Consider the following 11,663-nt stretch of genomic DNA (forward strand, 5'->3'; position numbering starts at 1 on the left):
TTAAATTCCATTTCTATTACTTGAACATCAGGCACAATTATGCCATTTTGAGTTTCTTCTTTGCAATTAATGCAATCATATGACACATCACTAATGCCAACCAGGAGCCTTATCAAAAAATAGTATAAATTATCATATTTCTATATACATTTGCAAATGTCTTATCAACACTCCAATCCTGTATACATTTGTATTAAAAAACACTCTCTGTGTTGGATTTCTAGAACTGTTACTATCAACCGAACTAGATCAGTGTACATGACTGTCTCTGTCACAGAGGAAAACTCTGATTGAAATTGGCAACTTAAATCAGGTTGCATGAGATTTCTTATCCAATCAGAGAAGCTCTTTGAGCTGTCAAAGTTGCTCATGAGACTATAAGACCATTCTTTCCTTTAGCTATATATAGGTAAATACAGATGTAGGTCATCTACATATATAAATACATAGATGTATAATATCTATAAGGCCATTTTCTCATATCAGTAGTAGTATACATCAATATATAGATATGTACAATGAACAATTTATAAATTCTGGTACTCAGTAATGAGAATATTGGGTCAATTCTTTAAAGAATAATCTGGGAAAGGCATTGTTCAAAAGTTGCCCAAGTACCTCAGATCACTGGTTGTGCTTTGGTTTGATTTCTATAAAAATAGGTATATAATCATAGAATTTGTTCCAGAGAATCAGTGTAATTGTAATTTTAGGAAGTCACAATTCCTCTGCTTCAAATCTTCTGTCTGTTAAATAATTCAAAGACAAAACTATCTCCCTGTATACAAGATACCGTTTTGCAGAAAGTACCTCCTGCTCAGCCTTTGGAGTATAAATTCATGGGGAGGAATGGACAGTATTTCCCACTGTCTTCTCCTCCTTCATCCAACTAAGGAAGGTACCAAGTGTCTCTTTCTAATTTCGAAGCCCTTCCTGTAGGCCACTGAGTTCTATTTAATTATTGTAGAAAGGGACAGCAGAACGTGGGTTTTGCTGAGAAAATAAGAAGGGGGAAAAGAAAGAGGAGGAAGGTAAAAGAGAGGGGGCTCTGGGCCTCCTGGCTGTTCAAGTCATTTTAGAATCATTTCTAGGGTTGTTACATGGCCTAAGATGTGCTGGGGCTCATGGATCAAGAAAGAGTTCCTGAGGGGCATTGAGCAAGTATCCTGGAACACTGGTCAGGTGAGTGGATCCACTCAGGAGCGCTTACTGGGAATTCTGTCCCATTATGTGAATAGGTATATTGCTGTTCCTGTATAGGTCTTTGTCTACTACTATTCTAGTCATAGTAATATAAGTCCCTACATTTCAGGATACCACTGGATAATTTCCTAGTTATACAATAGCAGGTACTCCAGGCAAGGTCAGCTTCACGAATGTGCCACCTGTGCGGTTGAACAGGACCCCCAACTCAGAAAGGTCCTATGCTTGGCTTAATGCTCTGCTGTTGCTATCTTGAATTTCTTAATAGTTTTTTCTTTGAACTTCTATTTTGTAAATGAAGTCCAGTGGGACAATGGAGCATGCTTGTGAGCAGAGGAGATAGCGCCATATGCATGTCCACTGTTCCTTGATGCCCCGTTCACATACAGAATTCACAAAGATCCATAAGCATAGAGCTCCTGTGGACGCATGATGTATAGGAGTTCCACAAGGCTCAAAAGAGAGTACAAGGGAAGAGCATTACGTCTATGACTGAGCAAATGGGGATGCTGACATCCTGGAGAGGCCACTCTTTTCTATTTGAACCACAACTTGCCTCCAACATGGAAAGAAGGAAATGCTGTTCTAAGAAACTCCAAGGAACACAATAATAGTCTATCTTAACCATGTTACTTCTTCATATTAGCCAACTACTTACGCTGGGAAAGATGACATCGAAGGAAAGAAAAAGCTAGGGCAACCCATAATTCTTTTTCCTCTCAGTCCTTCCAGACTCATCAGCTAAAGACAGAAAGTGCTGGTAGAATGTGCATGTATTAAACAACGAGTAAAATAAAGGGTTGACGTTTTGTACAGCATTTTCACTGTTCTGGTAAGAATGAAATACATATGTATGTACGAGTTAGGAAATACAAATTGTGTCATTTCAGTGATTCCTCATACAAGTTAAATGTTCTTATATTTGCATTTAAAAGTGGAATCGCATGATACAAAGATTAACGGTAAAATTCATGCCAGTAATTTGAAATTGTAATTTTTCTTTGCTTAGAATGATCTTAAATAACAAATGAAAAACATCATAACAAGTCAAGGGAACAAGGCCGTAGAAGAAAAAGCTTGTAATTTAGTATCTTTAACAGTGTTTTCATTTTGACCTGTAAATGATGTAGCCGTACCTGATCCCGGGGTCCCTCCCAAGGCACTCAGTGGGTTGGGAGGGACATGAGTACTGGTATTTGGGGTACAGCCTGGCATTCCAGGGCTGTCCAAGCTGGGGTCAGCAGGAACTAGACATGAGCCCCAGCCCCAAAGCCAAAGCTTCCTGACCTTCATTTTCTGACCTAGACTCACAGTCAACCCCCTGCAGCCTTTAGTCTTGGCCTTGTGCACAAACTCTCTTTCTTTCATTAACCTCTGCTCCATATTGATTTCTTATCCACTACAGAACAAATCTGAGGTTTTTCCCTGACTGCTACTAAATCCATTTTTTACTTTGCAGACCAAGTTTTAGCATCAAACTCTCATCTCCACCAGCCTCCAAGACTAGCCTGTTACTAGTTTGGGTTTCACTCACTTCCTGCCTCTCCTATGATTTTCTAGTTGCTAGCCTGGAGAGACCCTCGATTTCTCTCTCTACTGATAGCCTTTTCTTCTCAAATCATGGATGGTAGTGGTAGTGGTTATTGGAGTGGTATAGGGGATATTGGATGAAAACACTGTATTTTGGTTTCCTGGAGTCACTCTCCTTGGCACAGTCTTTGATGAGCTTTATTTGCTGGGAGAATTGCCTGTTTTACCCCTTGAACATCTCCTAAGTCTGCTATACTTTAATTTACAAATGAGTGTTCATTGGCTGTTTCTACTGTGAAGTGAGCAAAGCTTAGAGGCAAATCAAGTCAAGGAGTTCAAAAGAAATAAATGAATAAACCCATGAAAAAACACTTTATGGTAAGCATGGAAGTGTCATGCTATTAAAGCTAGTGTTAAGTTAAATATATAAATGGTATCATGTGTCTATTGCGTCAAATCGTATTAATCAAAAACATAATTAAATCTAATGAGCATTAGTAGGGTATTCTCCTTTTATGCAAATAAATTGCTCTTTGTGTAAGTATGAAAATAGATCGGTATGTCCCAGGGTAGAAAATATGCATTTATGGTCCATTATAATAGTTGAGAGCATGGTGTCAGGACTTGAAACCCTGGGTCCTGAACCTGGCTGTGACACTTACTAGCTGTGGACCTTGGGCGAATGGTCTCAATCTGGAAAGAATAGCAGTGCTGACCTGATAGGGCTATTGTGAGTTTTAAATGAAGTGATATGTGTAAAGTGCTTAGTTCCATGCCCTGCATATAGTAATTACTTGATAAATATAAACTGTCCCCATTATTATTACTACATACAGGATGAACAAGAAAACAGAACTCTGAGATTTTTTTAAGTAATCTCTGCACCCAATGTGGGGTTCAAACTCATGACCTCGAGATCAAGAGTCACATGCTCGACCCACTGAGCCAGCCAGGTGCCCCTGAAAAAGATTTTTTTTAAGTAATGGAAATGCCTTGGGAGATTAAGAAGAGGAAAACAATAAAGTAAAAGGGAAGAAATAGATGTATTTCTATTTGCTTTTTGAAATTCACAAGTAATTTCAATTATTTAGAGTATTTAGAGTACTTTTCCTTGGCCATACAGAGGGTGCTATCACATTCACTGAGCATCTCATTCCATGGAGATTATAATTACTATCAACTTAGTATTAAACCAGTCAAATGAGCCTGAACCAGCAGCCATACATTGCTTTTCAATGTCTTCATGTTCAAAAAAAAAAAAGAAAGAAAGGAAAAAAAAGCTCCCTAATTTATGGTAATCTAATATGTGCATAGTGCTTCCAATATTCTACTAAATCAGTGCAGTCAAAACCCAAAAATTTCAAGCATTCTCAGACATAAGTTGCATCAGCCAGCCTAGGGCACTGGTTGAAAGGTGGAGGAGGGAGGGAAAGAAAAAGAAGAGAATGCCTTATAATAGGGGACTATTCTTTCTTTTGTCATATTTTGGTTCCTTTAAACTTGTTCAGTTGCATTTAAGTCCCCAAGAGCCACAAAAATTATGTCGAACAATAGCAGGGATTTGTGAAAAGATTCCTTAGATAACATTTGAAAAACACAAGCAGCCCTTGAACCTTTTTGCATCCAGTCCATCTGACGGGCTTTGTGAGCTGCAGCCACCTGCAAGAGTTCTAAAATAGATGCTTTCATAAAACAGAGAATTCTCAGAATTGATGTGTTAATATCATTCTCTTAATTACTTGACATCTGACCTAAGTAGCGGTAACAAGATGATTTGGGCCAAAGCGAAAAGAAGAGTTGAGGCCGTCATTCACGTATTTTTGGTCACACACACACACACGCGCGCGCACACACACACACACACACACACACACACACACAAAATACAGCTAGTGAGAAAAAAACATTGTATGGGATCATTTAGGCAGCTTGTCTACCCAGCTGAAGGTCACTAAATAATTGCTTAATCCACCACTTCACTTTTCCTATGTCTACAAAGCTTAGGTTTTCAATAATACAAAGAGTTTACTTACCATGTGAGGGTTGGGGGGAGAGGACGGTTTGGGTAAGGGGTGTGGAATCTTCAAAGGAAAATGTATATTATAGTGATTTTGTTTGTGAAGACTTTTCAAAGCATGAAACAAAACATATAGAAATAAATATTGGTTTAAAAAAAAAAAACTTAGAAGCCCTGAGGGGGGAGAAAACTCCAAATAATGGAAACTTCATTAAAAGATAGAAATTATAGGTCTGAAATTCAAGTTAAATCAGTAACTTCTACTAATCAAACCAAGACTCCCTGTGTGGGTCACATCCCAGCCCATCTGCTTACTTCCCAGCCCAATACAAGGTTTTATTTTCTATTTGTCTTTCTCTTTTTTCAAACTGTCAACACTGCAAAGCCATACAGCTGTGGGTAAAGCAGCTGTGTGATATTCTGCCTCCCACATCGTCAACCAAATTGTCTGCTCAGTTTTTCTTTATTACTGGTACTGATGGGATAGAATGCCAAGGGCTGAGGGCTGATTTATGTCAACTAACTCTGGCTTATCAGGTATCTCTCTCTTTGGCACCTCTTTTTGTTAATCTTTCCTTCAGCCTTTATTCTTCCAGCCTTTTTTTTCTCTGCCTCTTTTTTCATTATAGAAAGAGTGTGTTCGTGATACCATTTTGATTCCTGATTATTTCCTTAATAAGTAGCCATAAGCATAACCATGCACTTAAAAGTTCCCCTTCTCTTTCTGGATAGTTGTATAGTACCAGTATGGAAGAATCACGCTTCATTTAGCTATTTTCATACTTAACCATAAACAACTGCATGATGAATATCTATACATAAATCTCTATCTTCGTTTCTGATTCTTTTCATCCGGATGCCCAGAAGCAGCATTGCTGGATAAAAGGCTATGAGCTTTTTAAAGGTTTTTGATGCATAATGCCAAATTGCTTTCCTTTCTGGATCCATGAGCGTAGGAGAGTCTAAAGTCATTTTTAGTACATCCCACATGGGAGAGAAATGTGTTTTCTTTCTCTCTCCTCGGTGTAACGTGCAGGCCATGTTAGACCTCAGAGCAGTGTTGGCCAACTGGACCTGGCATGAGCATTCCTCAGGGTGCTGGCTACCGATATGGGTGTCTGGTGCCCTCACCTCGGGATTGTGATGCAGTAGCTGTGGGCTGGTCTCTGGACTCTGACTTGGCATGCTCGCAGGCTGCTTGGGGGCATACCTATAGCAGAGAAGTGGAAGAGGCATTCATTCCCTTAGAGTCAGGTGAGCAGAGTGGGCTGAAGAATAGCAAATGGTAGGAGGCACTTAGGCTTGTGCCTTCTAGGTAGAAACACAGAGGGTAAAATGTTGGGATCTTGCCTTTTTCAGGGATCACAAAACTGGACCCAAAGAGACAGTGGGAGGGAGAATGGGTGTGATGAGGAGTGAGGTGATGTTGAAGGTAGGCATTCAAGAAGAGCACAGTCAGTGTGAACACTTTGGGAAGGCTTCCCAGTGAGGTCGAGCTGAGCTAAGGATCATTCTCCAGTTGTTGAGTGTTCATACATTTGAAATTTCTCCAGTTATACTGCAAATTCTTGTTTGGGGCAGAAACTGTGTATGTGTGCATGTGCATATATATACATGTGTGCATATGTCCATATATGTACACACACCTATATATACACTTGACCCTAAAATCTCATGTGTGCAAATTGTATGATTTCATTAGATAGGAAATGTGTGAATACATTCCTCCTATTAAAATCTTAAAGCATTGCAGGTAAGTCTGAAGTTATCTTTAACTCTCATTACCCAGGGCACACCTCCCACCCCCCGAGCTAACCATCGCCATCAGCTTGGTATATGTGTACTTCCATAACTTTCCCTGTACACTTACGTCCATATGTATGCCTGTATAAAATATATAGAATCGTCGTAAGTGTGAGCACATTGTTTTGCAGCTTGCCGTGGGGAGAGGAAACAGCATTTTGGTCCATTCTAACTTCATTTTAGAGTGGCCTGGATTTCAAATTAATTTTTAACTTGCACAATTAATATGAGTATGGTCTCCTCGTAAATAAATAAAAAAGAAAGGAATTACAAATAAAGCTAAAATTTCCTTTGTCTGCCTCCTCAATCCTCCTTCCCTCTTCTCCTTTCCAGAGGTAAATCCTGTCATCATTTTTTTTTTTTAATTTTTTTTTTCCATTTATTATTTTTTATTTTTGGGACAGAGAGAGACAGAGCATGAACGGGGGAGGGTCAGAGAGAGAGGGAGCCACAGAATCGGAAACAGGCTCCAGGCTCTGAGCCATCAGCCCAGAGCCTGACGCGGGGCTCGAACTCACGGACCGCGAGATCGTGACCTGGCTGAAGTCGGACGCTTAACCGACTGCGCCACCCAGGCGCCCCAATCCTGTCATCATTTTTGAGGGGAGGGCATCCCTGGTAATGACTGTATTTTATGTCTTCTCTGTATCTCCATTAATTTCTCAACATCTAACTGCAGCTGGTGCACTTGTAGAGCCTTAGAACCATAAGAATATTTTATAGATTGTCTAGTCCAGCCTTTCACGTATGGATGCAGATATAGATCAGATGCCTTGGCCTTGGTTTTTGCCACCCTTAGCTAGTGTGCACCTCACTTCATCAATCTGTGTTACTTCTAGTAATTTCTGCGTATGTGGTTGAAATCGAAAGCCTCTTTAGGAGCGACTTCGTTCCTGAAGAATCTGTGCCATTCTCTTTTACCACGATGTAGGCTTTGGGGAGGAAAGGCTCTGGGGAGGCCGAGCTTATAAGGAGCTACACTTCCTGTTACTTTAAGCAACTGGGAACACCAGGAAGAGCATGGTCCTTTGGTTTGGCTCCGGCTACCATGGGCAAGAGGGGCCTTGGCCCAGACTGTCTGAATCCCTCAGTGGGGCAAGATTTTCATTTTGAGGCCAAGCATTTGGAGACTGGCTTCCACCTTTCGGCTCTCTAATGATGCCAGAGGCAGAAAGAACACAGCTTGACTCTCGAATTCCAGCGTTCGTCCATTTCAGGGATGAGCAGAAAGAAAAAAAAGAGAAAAGAAAGAAAAGAAAAAGCCCTTCGGCTCACAAAGTAAGAATCTTTGAAATGAAAGTTCTGCAGAGAGTAAATATGAAGCGCCACAATGCCATCTCTGGAGCCACATTTCAGAGCACGAGGGCAATTCCACTATGTAACGGAAGGTTGAGAGATTTCATGTTCCTTAATTAAAACATATCTCAGGAGCCAGTGGGAGGCACCTGCACAGCCCCTACCTGAAGATGCCGATTTACAGAAAAACTTCCAGCCGTGGGATTCATACAAGGGACACGCTGGCAATTGTGAGTTTCTTTTCAAATCGGCCTCTGTCTGTCATACCTATGTAGTTACAAAATCAAAAGGGATAATAAAGTTCAATTGTATATTCACAGTTTGATATTTCTATTGACAGGTCTCACACAAAAAACACCATTTCAGGAAACTCTGATTCTGTATCCCTCTATGAAAGGCACTGAAAGGCTCTCCCGGGTTGCACGTCCCCACCCAACAATCCCTCTAAATCTGAACCTATAAAGTGGCCCCATCAAGGTTCAAAGGTGTCAAATTGGGCCTCCTCTCCCCAGGTTCTGTTTGTGATTTTAAAATATCCCTCTGATGGTGAGGGAAAAAGGAAACCACCCAGACCAAACCACAACTGAGTTAAAATCCCAGCTCCTCAGCAGAGAAGAGCAGTTAACCCAAGCGTCACCACATTGCAGAGGGGGACTGGAACGCCGCCTGCACTGAGGCCTCAGACAGATCCAGACGACCCTTGTGTCTGCCCTGCTGCCCTCTCCTCACCCACGAGAGTCCCTATCAACTCCTAATGGTTCTCGTGTTTTAAAAATGTCAGTATATTTCACTCCTATGGAAATATCCTTCAAGGCCCACTAGAAAACCAACATGCAGGTGCCTGTAATTTTTAGAGAAGATTTTTCTTGGAAAATAGGGGGGTGTGTTTGGCTGGATTCAAAACCAGCAAGTCTGTTCTTGTTATAGTGTATGGGACCAGGCTTATGCAAGAGCAGAGCACATCTGAATGCAAAAATTAAATGGAGGAATGGGAGGGGGGAACAGGTGCTCTTTTATAAAGGCTAAATTCCATATTTACCAAACTGATTTGCATGAGGCATATTTTCAATGAAAATATTGCTACTCATTTTGCTGCATTTGTGCAACAGAAACATAAGGATGGAGCAGAAGAGGGGTGGGTTCTCAAGCTGTCTTCTTGTACCTACCCTTTAGCCGACAGTTAAGTGGCACATTTGGGAGACTAACAGTTAGAACCTCTGGCTTCCCCCTGCCAAGTTAGCATTACTTTGGGTTTCCTCTAACCCACAATACAGCCTCTGAGTCAAGAGTTAGATGAGAGTTCAGAAGGGATGGTGAGAGGTCATTCGCTCCGTTGGGTATCACCAAGTGAGAATACCTAGATTATCTCAAGAGAAGGATTTTCTTTTGTCAAGTTGATTCCACGCCTTCTCTTAGGAATCCAAGCCAGTGTTAAGTCTTATCACCAAGAATGTCTTCCTCCTATTTCAAACATTTTACTTATGCTTTACTTCCTCTTCATGTAAACCCAAAATGGAAAAGTGCTGTTGGCTACATAGATTATCTCATTTACATTCTTTTTTTTTTTTTAAGATTTTATTGTTAAGTAATCTCTACACACAACGTGGGGCTCGAACTCACAACCCCATGATCAAGAGTCACATGCTCCACCTACTGAACCAGGTAGGCGCCCCCTCATTTACATTTTTAAATCGATCCTATGACATACATACTATTACTTCCCCACTTTACAGATAAAGAAACTGAGGCAGAGAGCAGTGAAGAAACGGGCCCTAGGTCACTCAGCTGATACGTGGTAGACCCAAAATTGTAATCTAGGCATTTGACTCCAGAGTGTATATTCACTTCACCACCACAAGTTGCTACCTGGCAGTTTCAGATGTGGTTGGTTGCAAATGGAGTTGCTAACAATGCAGTACGGATGCCCCAGAGAAGTTGAACCCAGGCCAGAAATGAGAGGTTGAAACTGGAATAAGGTTAGGTGAGCAATTGATTGATGGAAGATGCTAGAGTAATGGCAGGTAGATGGCCCATGCAAATATACACAGATTCACTTATAGGTGGGCAGGTGGTGAGCGGATTCCAATGGGAAAGGCCAGCCTCTTGAGTATTTATAGTCTATGTTCTCCAGAGTGTGTTCCAACAGGGAAAATCCAGTGGACCTATGTCTTTAGGGGACTCCCCAAGGGATTGAAGAGCTCCAGAGTCACAGTGAAGTTTCTACCCACCTGTGAGAGTTTTCTCTGAAAAGGTCTTGTAGAGCATCTTGTAGAAAAGTAAAGTTCTCAGCATGCTTCACTCTTCTTTGTTGAAATAAAACTTAGAATCAGCCCAGGCCCACTGTGGGTCTTCTGGATTTTCTTTTCCCTAGGGACCTAGAGGCTATAGACAGACCTTTGAGTTTCAGCATGAGGGGAGGGGCCATAAGTGTCTGACCTTTGGGAAGAGCACCTGAAGCCATGCCTGTTCCCAGTTTGCAGCTGAATTGAAAACACCCTGAAGAGCCATACACACCCTTGAGGAAGCTGACCACTTCCGTGTTGGTGTCTGAGGCCAAAGAGAGCTTTCATTCCTCACTATCAATGGGTTTGAAGTAAGCAGCTCTTTTTTTGACTATTGAATCATCTAGTTTACCCTACAATTTCCTTTGAAGAACTGTACAAATTCTATATAGGGTTGTGTTTCCTTAGATAAATGGCTTGCTTCATCTGACATCTTGGTCATCTAGCATTTTTGTTTATACAAGTACCAGAGCTTAAAATGGGTGAAACAGAGCTTTCAAAACCACCCCACATTGGCTTCTCAAACTCATATAAATGTCCTTGAACATGCAGTAGATTGCCCTCTGGGATTTCCACACTGAATCTGAGCTCCACGAGAGGACTACTGGGAAAATGTTTTATACATAGGAATTAAAAGTTTCAGGGAAGATTTACTCCCTTACTGGGGAAAAACCAATCAGATAAAATCAGAATCCTCAAACTGTCCACCCTCTGTGGCAAATACAATTTAAATTCTCTCAATAAAGCTCTTTACTTTAAAAGAAGCAGGACTTCAAGTATGTCGATACCAAATTCCCCAGTCCCTGAAGAGAGTCTCTTGTTGACTCCAGCCTGCCTCAGAGGCACTCTGGTATCCATGACCTCCAAGGCACAGGTTGTGATCTGTTTTTTGCTGTTGCTGTCTGTTCATTTGTATGTTTGTTTCTTATGGAGGTCTGGTGGGTAGGGTTTATATATGTACAACTACAAAATTCGAAGAGTTACACACCATTCAAATGTCTCCATACCAGTGACCCTAGGCACTAGTTTGTCACTGCGTAGGCAACTCCAGTTATTGTTTTCGTATTTATCATTTGAGAGAGAGTCTCTGCATATATAAGTATATGATGCATGGGCATGATGTATAAGTATAAATGTTTTCTATGCTAATGACAGCATACTATACACATTTCAACATAATGGTTAATGGCACAAACTCTGGATTATGGAGTTTGGGCTTGAATCCTGGCTCTGTTGTATGAGTTGTGTGGCCTTTGGCAAGTTGCTTAACCTCTCTGTCCCTTAAATTTCCCCATTACTGAAACTGGGACATTAATGGTACCTAGTTCATATGATTTCATGATTAACTAATAGAAGTGGAGGGTTTAGAACAGTGCCTGCAAAGAAATGGTAAATTTCTTTTGGTAAACCACAGATCTTGGAATTTCTCTATGAGTTTGTCTAGATGTGGCTCTTTGTTTCCAGTGACTGAAAAGTGTTCGATTGTGTGGAAATATAAAATGTATTTAACCAGTATTCAACTATATAACTGT

The 11,663-nt window shown here is 40.9% G+C and overlaps 1 long non-coding RNA gene across 1 annotated transcript; it reads left to right on the forward strand.

The window, feature by feature from the left end:
- The first annotated feature begins 1,089 nt into the window (after nt 1-1,089).
- LOC123596770 lies at nt 1,090-8,166 on the forward strand. Its single transcript, XR_006711859.1, has 2 exons — nt 1,090-1,182; nt 7,393-8,166. It is a non-coding gene; the product is annotated as an uncharacterized LOC123596770 (long non-coding RNA).
- Nucleotides 8,167-11,663: the final 3,497 nt, after the last annotated feature.

The sequence above is a fragment of the Leopardus geoffroyi genome, chromosome C1, assembly GCF_018350155.1.
Source record: "Leopardus geoffroyi isolate Oge1 chromosome C1, O.geoffroyi_Oge1_pat1.0, whole genome shotgun sequence".
In the NCBI taxonomy this organism is placed as follows: domain Eukaryota; kingdom Metazoa; phylum Chordata; class Mammalia; order Carnivora; family Felidae; genus Leopardus; species Leopardus geoffroyi.